General features: G+C 38.0%; 1 long non-coding RNA gene across 1 annotated transcript in view; it reads left to right on the forward strand.

The window, feature by feature from the left end:
- Positions 1–19,885, forward strand: part of LOC134546672 (uncharacterized) — a 46,846-nt gene that overhangs the window by 10,700 nt on the left and 16,261 nt on the right. The gene's annotated exons all lie outside the window — the stretch shown is intronic.

Consider the following 19,885-nt stretch of genomic DNA (forward strand, 5'->3'; position numbering starts at 1 on the left):
ATTCCTGCTTTACCAGAGGTGTGTTAAATTATTAACAGGTTATGTCCATGTTCACAGAAAAGCTAAATTGAATCCAGTACAGTGTGGACTTATTAAAAGACTGGCTAACAGATTTGCTTTGCCCACAAAACTGCACTGTGGTTTCAAATATTCTTTTTCCAATTAAATCTATTTATTTATTTTGATTTCTAGCAGTCATGGTGAATTCTTGACAGTGGTATTTTTTTCCACAGAAATGTTCTGTATTTTTGCAGGAGTAAAACTGCATGTTTAATTGGTTATTTTAACACCTTTAGTGCAATATCTCCGTGCTTTAATAGACCTATAATTTTTAAATGTAGGTCCATTATTTTCTATGGCATGAACATTGGCAGACTTCTCAAGTGTCTTGCTTCTCATTGCTGTCTCTGGTTTCACATTAAAATCCTGCTTTGTCCCTCTTTAGTCCCAGCTGATGACCTAGAGCTGAAAAACTTATCAGGTTAGAAAAGGACATGTTACAAAAATGTGTTTTTGTTAGAACTTAAAGTAACTATCAGAATAAAAAAAGAAAACCTGTCATTGTGCACTGGGGTGCACAAATATAAGTATTACATAAGTTTAGATTATTTTTTTCTTAGGATTTTTTATTCATGATGGATGAAACGCTAGGCAGAGTCAATGTTTTGCTCCTCTAAGAAGGACAAAAATCTGCAGTATCCTTCTTTCCCAGCAATTCACTGAGCCTCCATGTCAGCAGGTCAGGTCTCCATAATTATTGTCACCATGACAAGCAGATCATCTACCTACATTCCAGATGTATTTGGGGAAAACCAGTGGAACCCTTGCCCTCTTTCTGCCCTATCTGGTAGAAAATGATGTGAAGGATTGTGGGAGAAATGGCTTGAAGGATGTCTTGTGTTGAATGCATGAGGCCAGATTTTTCATTTGTGTCAGCTGATGTCACAGGATGAGTTGGCAAGGGGAGTTGTGTGCATTGATGCTGGTTGGGATCTGGCCCTTTGAGTTGTGCCTTTTCCATAGTGGAGTTTCATCAGAACAACTCATGTTAGCAAAATTGGGCCAATTGTGGTTAAAAAAAAATAAAAATCAAGTGCTATATGCTAAAAGGTGTGTGGCTGAAAAAAGGGTAATGGTATGCTTAGACATTGAATAGAGAACTCACTGGAAAGAGCTAAGGACAGAGGGCAAACACAATGTTTAGGTGTGAAAGGAAGAAATATCAAGTATGAACAGGAAACTGGTGTCCCGCATTCTTCAGGGTTGGAGAGGTATTTATGGGACTACTAATAAATCAGGCCAGAATATCTTTAAGGACACTGAAAACCAGGGAAATCTTAGGGCCCTTGTCACAAACCTTTCACCAAGATTTAACAAAAAAGTTTCAAGTCTGTAAATATACCATAAATTTAGAGATGTAAAAACTACTTGTATTCTGATTCTCCAAAGAGGATATTTAGAGTGAATTGATTATTATTTACACTTATGTAAGGAAGATATTCATAGAGATAGGTCTTTAATGCTGTAGAAAGGCATAATGGGATCCAATAGGCAGAAGATAAGACTAAAAAACAAGATGTGTGGTTTTAGTATTGAAGGTGATTAATCCACAAATCTACTTAACTTGGAATATGAGCTTTTCAATTGCCTGATTTTTTGAATAAATAGTTAATATTTTTCTCAGATACAGGCTAACACTGAGACATTATAGACTTGGTATAAGGATCTGTTGTTAAATTTGTGTGGGGAAAAGTCAGATTAACTCATCATATCATATATGTTATCATCTATGATTTATGAATAATCTTGTAATTAATGAATAAATTATGTAATCTTGGCCAGTTTTACATTTTGATTCCTGTTTTTATCTGTATGTGGGTATAGAATCTTCATGCAGAATAGTGTATTAGATCAGGCAGAGAATCAGCAACATTCCTTAGGAAAATTTGTGAACTACTAATTTTTCTGCTTTTCTGGAGTTGGCATCAAATGTAAAGCAAATGGATGTTGAAACCCTTAGCAATCCCTTCCTGCTGACCTGGCCAAGAGGTCAGCTGACATATGAAAACTTGTGATTGGGTTCAGGGTTTACTGTCTCAGCCTACACTGAGATGTAAAGGAGATATTTTTCTAGCCCGGACCCCTGAGAGTAGTTCAGGCTGAGCAGAGTATAAAACAGTATTTGCATTTCTTCTCTGTTTAAGACTTCATTCCTTTAAAAGTATGTCCTCTTTCCAACAATGCTATAGGGAGAAATGGAAATAGTAAAGACCACTCCTAGGAGGTTTTTTCTTTGTATTCACTTAAATTAAGAACATAAGTGAGGATTAAGTTATCTGAACAAATAGAGGGTTGATTGCCCATAAGTTGTAACATGAATCAAAGCAAAATGAAAATTCCTCCTTTACAAAAGTATGTGATTATTTTACTGGTGCTATTGAAAACACTTGTTTTATTCAAAAGCCTTGTTATAAAACCTTCATAAGACCAAAGAGATGGCTAAGAAGCAGTCCCCATAATCCATAATTGGAGAAAAATAAATGTAACAATTATTTTTGTGCTCCTGGAGTCTGTACAATTTCTTTCTCTCATCAAGGATTAAAATGAAAAAAATTACAATAATGTTGTCAGAGCATGGTTCATACTTTAATTCAAAGTTTGTGGGCTAATCCTTGCAGTGTTATAACTACAGTGAAGTTTATTGAAGTTGCTTCACAGAGGGATTAGTTGCTGTTTGTCTCCCCATGCTTCTACTTCCATTCTGATAATATATCTTTATGTAATCAGATTTTTTAACCATGGCTGAAATATTGACTGTATTGTTTTTATCATTTCAAGATGCAACTTAATTTTTCTTTTGTTTCAGTAATAACTTTGTCAATTGACAACAAGCAATTGTGAGCATGTTAAGCTTCTATTTAGGTTCCAAATGGATGATGAAAGTATCAGAGCAGTCAGAAGCAGAACTATAGTAACTATGATTGATACTATTTGGAAATAAATTGTGTTAATTTTGAGCTTAATGAAATTCCAATAGTCAATTTTACACTAAAAATTATTCCTTCAAGTTCTTGAACAAGCCCTCATCTCTGATGAACTCATTCACATCACAGTGCTCTTACGTGTGAGGAAATATCAATCTTCATTTGATTTGGAATGCAATTTATGGCATAAAAATGCTATGTCCCAGAACGGTGCACTCCCCCATCCTGATGATCAATACACGGTTTGTGTTTTGCAAGTAACATTGCCTAAAACAAGAAGGGAAAAACCCCCAAAGTGTGGGTGTTTATTTCTAAAGATTTTGATGTATTAGCAGTGAGAGAAGCAATGCATTCTTAGACCCTGAGCACAGCAATATCTTTTGTGTCATCATGTTCTGGAGGGATTACACGTATTTAGATATCCTTTATGGAATTTAAGAAGAAATGTGAGGCTTATGTCATACTGCTCTTAACCCTAAGATGCAGAGGCACTTAGAGAAGCTAAACTGATATCTCTACATTGATATAAGTCTCCTGTTGCTTGGTCAGCTACATAGAAGATCAGCACTGAGAGCGTTTCCTGGAAAACCTAACTCTCCTGAACTGCTCCAGTGGAAGTGTGGAGTGTTTGTGCATACTCTGGGGATTGTCCTTAGGAAGTGAAATGACCTTTCCTGAGGTAGGCCTGCAAGTACTTGCTTAGCTCTAGAGGCAAGTGCAGGGTAACCCACTAGGGTGGGAACAGGGGGAGGAATGAACTGTTCACAGCCACCACAGAGACCATTTGTGTTTTACCTTCTTCTACAGCCCAGGCTGTAAGATGTCGTAGCCCATTTTCTTGTAGCAGCTCTAGAGCACCCACATCAGGTAGAAGGAGAAATGCTACCTTACCACGGAGGGATAGCAAGGAATGGTCCTTCCATCTTTCACAGAAAAACAGGATTTTTATGAAGACCTTGGAAATCCAGTCATTAATGGACAGAGAGTCAGATTTCCAGATGTTTGAGACTGCATGTTTTCTTGACTATATAAGTCTTTTAGTGTTGACCCAGGCAGGATCTAGCTCCATGTTTTAACACTTTTCCTGTGGCAATCAAAGTAGTTACTCAGTATTTAATAGTATAAAGCTCACCTCAGTGAACAGCAAAACTCCCAAGGGCATCTGTAGGATCAGATTATTGCCTCCTGGGCTTTGGGCACTATCAGTTGATTGTGGCCCTGCTTTTCCTGTGAAGAAGCTTCCAGGCTCTTGGGGTTACTCTGATGTCTATTGAACATCCTTTACTCCTGTAGTGTTATTTACCTGTCCTGCCCCTATAACCTCTTTGTCTCAGGCTCTTGATAGAGTTGTCGGTGGTGTGGCTGTTGTGCTTACACTCTTCTATGTTTCACTTTGAAAAGAAGAGAAGGACTTGGAATTTACCTCATCAAAAACATGATTTTGACAATTTGAATAACTTAATCTAATAAACTATATGTAGAAAAACAATAAATTCAATGCAGTAAGCAAATGAGTGAAGTATTTTTGTCACTGGGGAGGCCTTCTGTAAAAGCTATGACAGGGATAAGCAATATTTATTTTATTCTCATGTTTCAAAACTATGCTTCATAGTTTTTCAGACTGCAATGCCAAAAAGGTCTTTTAGGATCATCTAATTTAGATCCCTCCTGCATAAATAGAATTTCACCCAGTAATTTCTGTGCTGAGCCTGATAATTTCTTTCTCCAAAGATATATTCTTTTAGCAGCTTTGTGCTTCTTAATGGTTATTGATTTAGGCATCCTCTATCCTGCTCTTAAAAATGCTTTGTTTAGGGAAAGAAAAAGTGCACTTTGTTTCTTGTCTGAACAAAATGAGCTTATTTATTCAGCTCAGTGTTTCTTTTCTTTCTCTATAGCAAGAAATTTCTGCATAGCAACTCAGGGCATTTCAGGGAGTATTTTCAATTGTCAGTGGAAAAAACCCTATTGATTTCAGGTAACAAGTCGGGGGGAAAATCTCATGAAAACAAGAGAAGAAAAAATGTGAATATTTAGCATATGATTAGTAGATTCAGCAGCTTCACTCACTGCTCTAATTGTTTATAGACTGAAGGACAGATTGATAGCAATCACTCAGTCCTTCCACAATAATTATATACTGTCCACATCAGCTTTGCTACAGTTTGAAGAGGAGACTCCCTAAAATATTTATTCATCACTCAAAAAGATGGGAAAAAGCAGTGATACCGGCATGACACGAATTTTTAGAAGTGCATTTGAGGGACAAGGAGGATGATGTGGAAGCATTTGTCAGTTCCCTGAGCTATGGTATCACTGGTATTAGTGATATCACTTGGTGGAATAAGTCCTGTGACTGGAATGCTGGGATGGAGTGCTACAGGTTTTTCAGGAGCAATAGGCAGGGCAGGCAGGGCTCCTGGGAGCTTATTAGTATACTACCTTGAGAACTGCAAATAAATAAGCCAGTAAGTAAATATTATTAAGGGATGCTTGTGTCTCCATAGAGGTTGTGACTAACTCTGTGTTCCAAAGTGGATTATAATGTGCTCCCTCACAGGCAAGTTCACTGAAACCAAAGCAAGGTGCCTAATGAATCACACATGAAGTGTCTTTCAAGAGGTTAATTCACTGTTCAAGCTTAAAGGATGCTTAAACAAGACTGGACTGGAGTGTAGTGGTTGTTTTTTATCTTTTCATGTACTAATTCTTTCTTCTTTTCTTTTTAAACTAACCCTAAAAATTATTTTCTTGAGTAGTGCCAAATTTATGCACGTAAACTAAAGCAGGAAGAATCACCCTTGCAATAGTGAATAGAACATAATAGGTGGTATAGCAGTTAGCACTCAACCTTTTCTTCTCTCTGTCACTTCCTACACCTTATTGTAAACTAGTCATATTCCTGAAACAAAAAACATACTCTCCAGGAAAGGGAAAAGCAAAAGAAAATGTTATTTATCTGTCTTTTCCCCTTTCCCTTTTCTTATTTGCAGCCTTCATTAGATCATATTTCAGTATTCCTTTATCACTAGTTTATATTCTCATTCACATCACTCTGCAAATGTAATGCTTCAAATGCCAGGGTTGGTTTGTTTGTTTTCCCTGCCTTTTAACCAAACCTGCCCAGAAAACCTGTAGCCTAGATGAACATCTCCCATTTTTCTCTAACACCTGCCTGGATCAAAGCAAGTTTTCATTCACTTCAGGATGGTTCAGGACCCCATCCCTTAGATTGCTTCTCCTCATATCACAGTGCAAGGAGGCAGGGAGTAGCTGTGGAAATCAAAGGTACACCAGAAGAGCTTCTTAGGGTCAGCAGAACACAGATGGCTATAGTTCAGGCATCTGTAACTACCTTATCTATGTAATCTATGTTTACAGACAGCAGGAAGGAACAGACACCTAGAAGGTACTGTTCGTTTAATCTTAAAATAGGTGAAAATTTAAATCAGATAACTGATGCCTAAAAGGAGGTTAAGGTGACTGGCTTGGATGTACATGGCTGCTTCAGTTCACTGGCATATAAACACAAAGCTCTGCAGGTCAGATCCTCCATCATTCAGAATAAGTAGAAGGCACCATTTTGCATTTTATGCCTTTGGTGTGCCTCATTTTTGACCACTGTAAGCACTTCTGGCCTGGTTTCAAGAATTGGAAGGTTTTTGAAACTGGGCCAGAAGTGCTTACAGTGGTCAAAAATGGGACACACCAATTTTTGAATCGAGGGACTAGGGATGATGTAGACAAGGGTGAGTATAATAATTAATAGTCAGAGGCAGCTGCCTGATGAGGAGGGGTTAGAAGATGTGGGATACTTCATCTGGAGAGGAAAAGACTAGGGAGTAAGACTGAGGTTTCTGAAGTCACCAGGGTACTAGATAAGATAAAGATAGAACTGCTGCTATTCACCAAACCCTCCCTCTAGAAGACAGTATCAGAGGTAGGAACATTCCTTCTGACATACCTACAGCAATGGCTGTGGGTGCTGGGGTAAAGAAAAGGCAGTAGAAACAGCCTGGCTTCTCTGTTTTCCTTAGTAGTCTCTCTTCTTGTGCAAGTCAAAAGCATGATACTGGGGTAAATGGATTACTGGTCAGACCCAGTGGGGCACATCTTAGCATTTCCCTCCACTCACTGTGTAAGGAATGAAGAGGAGCTGTGCTCCTAGTTTCTCTTTCCTGACAATTAATATTGTTTGGCATCAGTTCCAAGTTGGATGCTCTGGAAGCAGCTACCTCTGGTGTTAGTCTGACTTTCTGGAACAGCAGTCCACCATGAGCACTGTCTTTATGGAGGAGGTCAGCCTAAATGACCTGGGAGAGTGCAAGTTCTTTCTCCTCCTAATGAAATCAATGAGAATTACAGGCTCTGAGTGTATTCCAGCAGGTGTTCAGCATCCCACAAGGTCAGGCACTTGGTTAATAGACTCAGACTGTATAAAATGGTGCATGCTATTAGCAGCCAGGGAAAAATCAAGAGGTAGAGAAGGACATTGGGCTGAGCTGTCAATTACATATTGGAACAAGAAGAGAGAGACTGTCTGTAGCACTTAGAGCAAAAGGGTTTAGACAAAATAGAAAAAGTCACTGATGTTTGTTGCTATCAAATTTATTCTGCCTTTCAGAATACTAAGTATTTTTAGTAATGAAAAAATCTGCAGCATCAAATGTATTAAAGAGTCACCAGTGTGCAATCACATTGCTCAGTGATACTGAATACTAACCTGCCTCAAGTCTGAACATATTCAGGCTTAGGTTAGCCTTACATATTTAGGTAAAGTTGACTTTTGACTTGATTTTGAATGCATATCTGCATAAAATAAGCAAGTTCTAAAAGTCTGGTCAACACAGGTCAAAACAGCAGTCCTCAAAGTTTTTGAAATGACAGAGAAACTTCATGGATCTGGTACCTCCATTTAACCATTCACCACACCAATCATACTTGCTAAACTTAATTTATAGCATCTATACAAGACTGTGTCTCACAGTAGTGTAATAAAATTCCTTGAAGCTTTTCACAGTTTTAACTTTTTAGCTGGGTGTAGCATTCAATAAATAACACCAATCTCATACCACAAATTGACTCTAATGAAAACAGATAAAAGAATCAAACCTGTTCAGAAGAGACTATTAGTCATATAATGGAAACAAAAACTGAGTTAGTGTTGCTTAGCTAATCAGCATAGGTTTTATTATCTCATTCTTTTTTTTTTCTTCAAGTAGTAAGAGACCAAATCAGAGGTTAAGTTACCATGTTCAGTTTAATTTTTCTTCAAAACCGAAATCTTCAGCTCTGAAGGTCTGTAGGGATCCATTCCGTGTCTCACAGTCTGGTGGAGGCTGAGCATCCTCTGTAGGTGGCAGGAGCTCAGGCAGTCGGCAGTGCCCAGGTGCTCAGCATCTCACAGCAGTGGTGGACTGCTGCAGGCAATATTGCTCTCTGAGAATCAATTAGACAAGAAATATTGGCAATTAGTTACACAGACCCTGTGATATTGCTATAATTGGTTTGGCAAGATATTAACATTGGTACATTCACAGTTCCTTCATTAAAAGTGGCTGTGGAGTGCATGTACCTTTCATCAGAACTGCAGTGGTGTCATCTGCATCCACGCTCTTCTCCTGCACGGAGGGGAAATGTTTTCAACCATCTCAAACTTTCTGGGCCAAGGAGGATATCCCTCAAATCTTCTTAATTTTAACTCTTCACCTTGCATTGTGCTGGGATAATGTAGCTTTTTAGTTTCTCAAAATCTCAAGGTATTCCTTTAGGCTCATATTTGATTACTGTGCCTATGAACACTTCAGGGCATGCAATATCCATTGCCATAGCACAATGGTTTTCTCACTTGTGCTGAGGCTGCTAGATGTGCCTGCAATAGGAAAAAGATGATATTTTTCCAGTTTTCTAATCATCTGATATTGCACTCTGGTATCAAAACTCCTCTGAAGTAATTGTTCATCCTTCTGATCCCTAATTGCATTTATCAACTCAGTATGAAACCTATTGCTACCTGGAGCTTTGTCTTCCTTTATCCAAATATTTCCTCACGACTATTTTCATAATCTGCAAAAGAACCTACAACATATATCCTCACAGGAGGCACTGTTAGTATTCTTCCAAACAAATAAAGTGAAAAAAAAAGCCCTTGAGTTTTTATGTTACGTTCAAAATTACTGTTAATATGAAGGAATGTTTTTTTAAGCATACAAATACTATGCAGCACTATAGGTTGTGAGATAGAAATTGTTTGTGTATTATTAAGTTCATGCTGTTTTGAACTACAGAATCACTTCAGTAATACTTTTCTTGGAAAATCAATTATATATGGAATTGTGTAGCAATTTAGTTACATAAACCCAAGTAATAATATAATTAAGAAGAAAATATTTACTTGCTGCACAGGGTATTTTGGATGCATCTTCATTATGTACCTTTGCTTGCTACTTGTGTTATACTTATAACCTTTGGGTAAACCTATCAAGTGGCTAGGAAAATAACAAAAATTGATACCATTGTTAGACTTTAGGTGTAATTTGAAAAACTGGTATCCACATATATGCTGCCAGTGGCCCTGTGAACTAGGAAAAGACAAAGAAAAAATATTCCTCAAGATGTAAATCTTACATTATAATGTGAGGCATCAGACTGTAAGCATCCAACTAACCATGCTTTAAGTAGTTTAGACCAGATTGGTCTAAGTGGTGTAAATACATTGACTCTGTCAGAGTCCAATTTTTGATAAATTTTTGAGCCAGCTCTGAATTAGATAATTTGTTTTATTGTTCATTTTAATTTGTTTTATTGTTCAATTTAATTTAATTAAAAGGGTTTTGGGAAACATTCTTCCCAGATACCTTGCAACAGTGGGCATGTACAGTGAGTGATTCCTTTTTTCCTCTTTTATCAAAAGTAATTTCTTTAGTTTTTATACCAGGGAGATCCTCTTCATACACCTTGGAGTAGCTGGTTTTTTAGGAGTTTCAGTTGATGAGATCACCACAGTCATTTGGAGCATCACTGAAGTAAATGAGGCAGGACTTACCCAACTAGCCAAGTGAGCATCGCAGGCTTATATATCAATATTTGTCAAAGTATTTACAGACTTTGGAGACTTTAATTAGCTGTTGTATGTTGAGGATTCAGTTCAGTGAAGACAAACAGACTATTCCCTTCAAAAGCTGTGTAAGGTTTACTGCAGTTTTAACTTGAGGATTTGTCTGTGTTGCAAAGCAAATCAAGCACACTGTGATTATAGCTCCCCATTAATCACTTGCTGCATTGTTTCCTTACCAGTCCTAACAAGTTTTTTTTCTCTAGGACTTTTAAATTAAGTCTGAAATCCCTTAAGAGGACATGTCTCCACTACTCAGTGAGCTTGGGCACTTTCTTTCAGAGAACTTCTTGACTATTTTGTGCGATTTTAGGTGGGAATATCCATGACTGAGTGGGTGTCAAGTTTGCTGCTGTGGTCACTGATGATCTAACCAAGATCATCGGTGAAGATCATTTATCTGACCAAAAGCATGCTAAACAAATTACTTTCTGAACTCTTCTGATAAACTCAGATGTACTCATGTCTGCTATGTAGACCTGAGTAGGAGATGAATGTCACTTTTGGTGCAGAAAATACAGGTGAAAGTCAGATACACAAGTCAGGTAGAATTGCTCTTTAAGCTTCACCATTAAAAGAGGAGCCTGTTGTTCAGGGATATGTGATGACTGCCTCTTGTAGCAAAGATGTCTCAAATATCAGTAGAGTTTGCTGTTGTCACCTACCCTTTTACTCATTTTGAACCTGCTGCCTCTTTTAGTTCTGTAAAGTTGATACTTTACAGTTTCCTTCCACCCCTTGGGCTGACAACCCCTGCTGGTGTCTTCACATTTGTGTTTTCTTCACTACATTTCTCCAGTCTATTATCCTTACATACACCTCCAAGACAGGAAAAAACACAGGTTTGCTTTATGGTCCCATCCTTTGGGAAAAGAGATGGAAGGAAGAAGAACTTTCTGTGCAACACAGTCTCCCATAGAACCTGTTTTTTGTATACGTAAATTCAACTCAGAGTCTCCTTTCTGTGAGAGGCCAATGTTCTTTATACACTATTCTATATTTATACTCAGCTGAAGTCAGTGTCAAATGCCATACTGGGCAACTGCCAGGGCTAACAAGTCCTTGTTTTCTATGGAGAGTCCCATATATGGTTGACATTTATCAGTATTACAAACAATTTCCTCTGCAAGTAATATTGCATTCCACAGATTCTCAAAAGGACAGTTTCTCCTGTGATAACAAATAACCCAATTCAGTTTCATCCAGAACATCTGTCTGACTGTTCTCTGGCAGTCAATGTGTTCTGTAACAAAATTAGTTACATCCGGCATAAAAAATTCAAGGAAGAAGGTCAACTCTTAATTTTAAAATAAGTAGGACTTTGAAGACTTTTTGAGGACCCTCACCCCAGCCCCAAGTCCTGGTGGGAAATGTCTTCCTGTCTTTTGGCAAAATCATAGCCTAGGCCACATCCACAGAGAAAAGAACTGCAGTGGGAGTGAATAGACCAGAAAAGTGGGAGATCATCTGGTCTAGATCCCATTGTCATCTCTACTCAGGGAGTTTGGGGGGTGTCTTGCCAGCAGGGAACTTTGTGTTTGTGGAGCGAAGGTCTGTGATTTGATCCTGTCCAAAACCTGCCCTGAATGCACCCCTTTTTTGCTTGCTGCTGGTTTTCAGGCTCTGCTTTTTTCACTAGTAATATTTCTTTTATCTGGAAGTACTACAATCATTGTGTTCTGAGATGTTTCACTGGAATCTTACCTGAGAAATTTCTGCTAGTTTGTTCAAATTCTTTTTGCCAGTATCTTTCTAAAAGGTGTTATCTTGAGCAATGGTCTGTGTTTTTCTTTAGGCTTTAATATTTGAAAGGACTAAATAAAGCCCAGATGTCCTAGATCATTTTTCTGATGTAGGTATTGCAAGACAGCTTCTTCTTTTCCTACTCATCTCAGTCTTTTAGTTGGTATATCCTTTCTTTACCAAGTATAGTATATCAACTGTAATAGCCATCTCCAGCAGTATCATTTTGCTCCATTTCAAACGGGTATTATTGAATTTTCTTCCTTTATCTTCAGTGCATACTTGTGTACTTGCTTCTAGGCCTCTTTCTCCTTTTTTAAAGCCACACAGCTCTTGGTTGCCTTTTTTTTTTTTTACTTCTTGGGCCTTTTGAGTCAGCATTAAGATGCTCTCTTAGATCTATAATGGATGTTAAAATGAGTCAGAGGGAAAAAGACTGAAATGTTTTGGGTGGGTCAGCTTTCTTCCTGATAACCACCTACAACACAGCATCTCTGTACTTTTGTAACCCTTTCTGGTACACAATAAAAATAGTTCAGGGTTCATTAACAAACTGCACATGCTTGATGAAAAAATGAATGTAAATTATGTAAGAAGCAGGAGTACTAAATTCAGGAAAAAAGTATTTCTCCTTCTTTAAATCTCTGCTTTGATTGCACAGCCTATTAGAAAAAGCAGCTGGAAACTGACTTTTGGTCAAGATAACCAAGTACATTAAGTTCATCTCTTTGTATCCACAGTCAAAAATTCATGTTTTCAGATAATAGAAAAATTCCACACAACAACCTGAAACAACATAAATTTACTTTTTGGCCAGTAATTTATTTTTCTGGTCCGGAGGAAAGAATTAGAGCAATCAAGGCAGATACTAGGACATAATCTAAAGTTCCAGGACATCATTTAGACCCCGGTGAATTGTAGGTCAGATGACACTACATAAGATGAATATGATGCTAGCCTCTTTTTCTGACCTGAACTAGAATGGCAACAATGGTTAATGCACTTATGTGCCCCAATTTTCTGCCTGCAGCAGTGAGTAAGCATTGAATAGGTTTTAAGTGGTTCTCCAGTGTCAGGCAGTTGGGCAGCCCAGTGAGAAATCACAAAATTAGGTAAACATGACGGATTGATGCTGAGGACATTTCGGGTGAATGAGATCTAGGTTATACATGAGGCAGTCAGGTAAATGAATAAGGGAAATTGACAATCACTTATACATGCCAGCACCAGGAGGCTTCTCAGTAAAGCTGCTGGCAAGAGGTCACTGCTCATCTGCCACTGGGACAGCCAGCAGCCAAACTAAAAATTATTCATTTTCAGACAAGGCCTTCTTCTTTTTTCCCTTCTTCTTCTTTTTAATTTCTTTTTTTAGCAGGCAGAAGCAATAAATCATCTAGTTTAAGAAGACCTAGGTAGCCCAACACAGATTGATTTCACGGGGCAGTCGATGGGCTACTAATAGAATTACAACTACCTGTCAAAATAGGGAAAACATATCTGTGACAGTGACAAAGGGCAAATCAATTGAAGAGGTGTTGTGGGCTCTTTTTTAGGTTTTTGGGGGTTTTTTTTGTGGGTTTTTTTTTTTGAGACATAGATGAGAAGTACAAGTGGGTCTTTCGAAGTCTGCAACTGTGACAAACAGCAATGTTTATCCCTTTACAGGAGCCACCAGTCCTGCAATACTGAATTCTATGGTCAATTTATTTCAACTGCAGTTACAAGGCTCCCATAAAACAAAACTAAAGAGCCGCATCCAGAGCTATTTGAGCAGTTTCTCATGTATTAAGAAAGCTATTTAAATAGTTTTTATTAACACATGTAATAATTTACTCCAGGTAAAAAACCTTGGCACATTTTGTTTACCAGAAACTGTTTTTTTTTCCCAATTACACACATGAGCTTGGCACTTTCAGGTTTTTTTAGTGTTTTTACAGCTTAAGCAGAAAATCAGTTACAAAAATGTTGTTGGCTCAGAAATTGTGTTATAATTTGCAATAATTAGAAAAAAATTGAGTTACTGAACAGTGAAAAGTTGCCCTTGTGCTGTAAAACTACTCTGTAGCACATATATAACCTGTTTTCTTAGTATTTTATACATCTGTGTCAGAGATTAAAAAAAAAAATGTATGTAATTGAAAATGCACATCCTCATATATGTTGATGCAACAGTTTGTGATCACCCTGCAGATGCCATGGTTGAATACCGAAGTTGTGAGATATTTACCAAGTCATGTCAGCACAGGCTTCTGCTCTGCTGGTACAGCTCCCAGGCAATGAAAAAATATTACAGGAAAGTAAGTAGGGTGGTAGTCGTTATTCTCCTCTCACTGCAGTCATTCCTAGGTCTAAAGCTATCTGTGACTTTCTATAGAGAAGACCACATTTTTTTATGAATTTTGTATGCATGTAGGAATGACAGCTTGGAACAAAACTGTAATCAAAATTAATTATCTGGGAACATTCCTCCTATATTGTTGCTTGGGTATATAAACCAAAGAGGTGTAAGTTGTGTAATTTCTTAGTGCATGCAAGTTTGGACAAAGATTTGGTGTAGGTAAACTGTACTGATAAAATCAAAAAAGTAAACAATTCTATTTTCCAAAATTTACTCATGTTGTTTACTTAAAATATGTGCATATAGATACACACACAAACACAAACTAAACTGGGGAAACTTCCTTGAAGTCAATTGAATTTGCATTTAAATAGATGATAAAACTTGTATTGATTCCCAATTAAAGCAGGTTTCCATACAGTGCAATTAAACTAGACTATAAGAGGAGTCAGGGTCAAAATTCTCAGATCTGAATATCTTGTTTTTCTTACATTTTCTTCTTGTTTTGCCTCCATTAATGCCCAGCCATGCTCTTTATCATAGGCTGCAACTTCTTTCGACTTTGTTGGGTCCTTCAGGCTTCTGTGAGTATGGCAATAACGTCTCCAGAGGCAGAACTGTGTTTTAAATTCTTTGGAGCAAGGAATAAACCGTAACATTAATCTTTTTGTAGAACATTCTATGCATTTTTAAAACTGCAATTTTTAATAGATAGTAATAATAGCAATTTTGAAGTACCCTGCCGATTCTAGTAAAGGACTTTTCTTCAGAAACACTATCCCCTGCTGCTAGTTTGCAAATCTTCTAATTCATTACCACATGGAGTGTCCTATGTGTACAACATTTTTTTGATCAAAACAGATAAATCCGTATATTTTACCAACAAAGGTTTCCCGACAGCATGTTACCATTTCTCCCGTGTGGGACTACAGCTACTTTAAATCATTTCCAAACAATGGTAGTGGATAATTTAAAGATCATGAATAAGTCATTTATTTAAATTAAGCACTTAGATTAGCCATCTGTATTTCAAAGCCTATAGATCCATACTAAACTAGTATATTTTTCCTGAAGAGTGTTTTTGTGATGTGGGTTATTCAGTGAGTCACTTTATTCCTCAGCAAGCTGCATCATCCTTAAGTTATATATATCTGTGAGGAGTGTGGTTCCGTGCCCAGCACGACGTGAGTGTGGATCTTTGTGCTGTACAGAGCTCAGGAGCCCAGCAGGGAGTGGCTGGGCTGGCAGTTCACAGCTCCTACAGCCGGGCAAACAACGGGGAAGCTATTGCTGGAGCTCTCGGAACAAAAGGTACCAAGTGAGATCCAAGCACCAAGTGATGACAGTGTAAGTCTCTGTCTGCCACCCACCTTGGCTCTTTCTGGAGCCTTGCTCACTTCAAAAGTAGTGGGAAGACTCTGGGAAAGAGGGCAGATGGTCTGTTAGTTTCAAACAGATATATAAAAAAGCTGGGTAGCCAAAAAGGGTTTAACAACAGCTTTGTAATGAAACTCGGAAAAGAGCAAGTGTCTAGGGCTTTGTCATCATGGCTTCAGAGTGCATCTGGTTTATGCAGCCAAGTTACACTGCACATCTCACTACACCTTTGATCTAAGTTTTAGCAAGTAAGGCTTAAAACCCAAAGCTTTATGTGGGACAATTGCCATGAACTTCTAATGTGTCACAAATAAGGAAGACTGAAAGAGAGTTTGTCTCTCTAGAAGGCCAGAAAACTTGGCTGTATATGTCTGAGAAAAATGCATGTGGAGGAAAATGGCTTATGGAAACGCTGAATCCTAGAATATTATCACAACAAATATCCTGCCAGCACAGGTCCTGACCTTAAAAACTTGGCATCTTTCTGCCGAATTGTACCTGGGAGAGAAAGCTGCTGGGGACAGAATGCATAAGCAGTGCTTTCTGCTCAATGTTCAATCACTTTTGCTGCTGTGTTTAGCCCACTTTTATAAACTATGTGTTTTAATAGGCATTATGAACACTTGACTAACAAAGGTATTCACTTTTACTAAATAGAATTTCAGTGAAATATGTCTTGAGAGGATATATGACCCTTTTAAGACAGGAAAAACTATTAGTTACTATAGAAGCCTAGAAAATATTTGTTCGGTGCTCTATTGAGCCCGTAGCCTGAATGCCTCACAAACACAGTGTCACCATTATAAATTAAGTTGAGACAAAGTGTCTGAGTGTCTTCTATATTGTTCTGGTCTGATACACAAAGTCCTGTGAAAAAGTCCCAGCGTTTTTCACTAGCATTAAATCAGGGCAACACAGTGGAAAATCAGGTTGGAGGGGTATCCCTGGTGGGTTTATTAGCACTTTTGAGAAGAGGTCATGCTTCTACCCCTTTTGAGGATTGTGCTTACTAGATAAAGTTTTAAAAGGGCTAATATTTTAATGTTGTTTTAGCATGTATAACATATACTGAAAGTGTTCTAAAAAGCCAAGCGTAAAAAACCTGGAATCAGCTTTTAAAAGACATCTTTGGAGGCTATTGTACCATTCAGGCTGTGGAAAAATTAAAGAACTATCTGACTTTCTGAGGTACTCAGCACTTGCAGTGTAGTGCTACCAGAACTGCAGATTTCCATTTTGTTTTAAAGTAGCTGAAGAGCTCTGTATCTCCTCTGGGTTGGCATTTGACAGGCGATCTAAAATGACCCTAAGCATTAAATAATGGCAAGTATATCTGAAGGATTTTAGGCATCTTATCTGCACACTCAATTTTTGTAGTCATTTCATTGCAATTTTCAGATGCAACTTAAATAAGATGAAAGAAATGAGGAAAACATTACATTTTTTTGCTATATGGTTCCGTTTTAGTTCTACTTACTATGAAAAACCAAGCTCATTCCACTGAAATAAAATTTGAAAAAAGTAAAAAAGTATCAAAATTTGAAGACAAAATCCCTCCAAAAAAAGCCCAAGTTCAAAAGAAGGCAAAGTCATTCCAATTAGTGTAGTTTTAGGTCTACTCATAGTATGAAGAATTTGTCTTCTACCAAACTTTCACTCTAACTCATTAATTTCTTTACAGAGTTATAAACTGCACTAACTCTCTTGTGCAGAAATCAGTGCTCATGAGCAGATGTGATACAAGAGAGCCTTTTTATTTATTTTTTTTAACACAAAGAGTAATGACACCACAATATCATGTGGTGAAGGAGCAATAATTTGATAAACATTGTCTTTCCATTAGATTAGAGCAATTAATCTGATTCTAATTTAGCTGAAACATTACCATACTGGAATCCCTTGAGCTCGCTGAATAATCTCTAAACACATTGACACACTCAGCAGACAAACATTATCTCCACTCATACTGTTGTTCCATATGGTCTCCTCCCATTCTGATGGAGGGCACCCTGCTGTTTCAATCAAATAAATGTCAATTATCTGAGATAGATTTTTTAGTTTGCAAGTGCAGGCTTACTATTCAGCTGTGGAACAATTGTCTGCAGTTCTCCCCTGATTGCCTCTGCCTCCTTTTTCAGCTGCCCACCTTGCTGGATTGCTGTTAAACTTTGCTGCATCGTACACAGTTTCCAAGGCTCGCTCTTGAAAACTGTAAGCACAGGAAATCATTTGTACCTGGGGAGGAAGCAGCAAAACACAGAAGAAATGGCAGAAGTGTTTGCCATGTAGGCTTCTTTACCCTATTAGTTGGGATGGTCTTTATTGTCTTTTCTATTTGTTGATCTAGCAGGGTGCCAGAACTCTATGTAACTAAAGGCTGCTTGGAGGATTTGATAGTCTTACTCCTCGAAGGCAATGCCTCACAAGCCTTTTGCTTCAGTGGGTTATGGGCATGCTCACCACATCCCACAGACTGTCTGACACTTTTATTTGAAAACACTATAAAAGATGACAAAAGGAAAACTTCAAGCCCTTGCAAGCCAGAGTTTTTGACCAATGCTACAAGGTTCAAAGCGCATCCAAAATATCTCTTTGGAGTGATAGAGTAAATGTAGATTAGATAGTAGGAAGAGATTCTTTATTGCGAGGGTGGTGAGACATTGGAACTAGTTGTCCAGATTTGGGGATGCCCCATTCCTAATGTGTTCAAGACCAGATTGGATGGGGCTTTGAGCAACCTGGTCAAATGGAGAGTGTCCCTGCCCATGGCATGGAGACTGGATATAGATGAAGTTCAAGGTCACCTTCCAACCCAAGCCCAATACTATGATTCTATGTTTCTGTGGTAATTAGACTGCTCGGTGTGTTTGCCTCTCATACGACTTGTGACTACTATGGTGTCTCACACTGAGGGAGTGTTGTGCAATTCAGGTTGCTATCAGTAGAGATAAACTAATGCCACCGGCAGAGAAAAAACAATCACAGCTCCTGAGGTAGAACCCTCTGAGTGCTAGTCTGACATAGCACTTCATGGGCAGAATTTATTGTATTATATCACACATGACCTCTAGTTTTCTTCCCTGGATGTGTCATGTCAGGCAAATACACCCAATGCTAAGGGCAGATGGAGATGAAAGATTTTGTTGACCTGTACTGTCTTCTGCTTTCCATTGTTTGGGTGCTTAAAATAATGTGGCAGAAGACACTCTCTCTTCATCACTATGCCTTAAACTGTGTCAGATAACCCTATTGCACCTGCTGCAAATTATATGGCATTAGTTGATTGACCATAGCTGTTTATAATGATATGCAGCTTCACAAAGAGTGACTGTATATATGAGCTGGAAACAGAGGTTGGACCACTTGGCAATCTGACATGGAGAAAATTTTAAAATTGAAAATTCTCCAATCTTTCATTCATACTTGGCACTCAACTTGACATAAATGATATGGCCACAGTGAAAAGAAAAGTTTGGTTTTGAATTTGGGCTGTGATCTGTGTGAGAAACTGATCCTTTGATCCATATACATGAGGGCCAGTGCAGCATTCCTCTAGCTGAGAAAACATTTGGCTTGAGTAAGTCCTTTTAGGTCCAGCAGACTGAGATAACAAGTAAGGTGTGAGTTGGTTTTCAACAGCTTTGAATCAGGACCGTTTGACTGGCCTATTTTGACTCTCTCAAGCAGAGTATACCTGTCCTTCCCAACTCCCTTCCCTCTTGCCTTCCTCACCAGGTTTTCTTCAATACTCATCACAAAGACTTGAAATGCTCTATTATCACTGCTTTGAAAAAGTCTAATTTTTCAAGATGCTGGCTACCTTCCCCTCTTTCTAATGTCAAATGGGCTCCCAGATATTTCAGTACCTCAGAAGCAATTCAGTACCTCAGAAGCAAATTAATTCATCCCATTTCCACCAGATAGTCCTCTTCTCTAGCACAGACAGCTGGAAACACAGGGAATCTGTCAATAAAATCGGGTGATTTGCATGCAGCAGTTATCCATACATTCCCACAGAAGACAGGGCTTTCAAGCAGAGTGGGATGGCTATAAGTTTCGAATGTAGAATTTTGGGCTATCCATAATTGTATTTCATAGAAATAAAAAGTGTCTCTTAGTATGGATTTGGACATTATGTCACCATTAATGTGCCAATAAAGGCTTTGCTTGAGGACATTGTGGAACAATACACTTCTGTTAATATTGCTCAATAAAATTATTAATATAATCAATTTCATTTGAAATGTCTCTTCTCTTGTAAAGTATCAGATCATTAACTTAAGCAATGTTAGAAAGTTGTAACTGTCCTATTCAACTAAATTAGTGTCC

This window comes from Prinia subflava, chromosome 2 (assembly GCF_021018805.1).
Source record: "Prinia subflava isolate CZ2003 ecotype Zambia chromosome 2, Cam_Psub_1.2, whole genome shotgun sequence".
Lineage (NCBI taxonomy): Eukaryota > Metazoa > Chordata > Aves > Passeriformes > Cisticolidae > Prinia > Prinia subflava.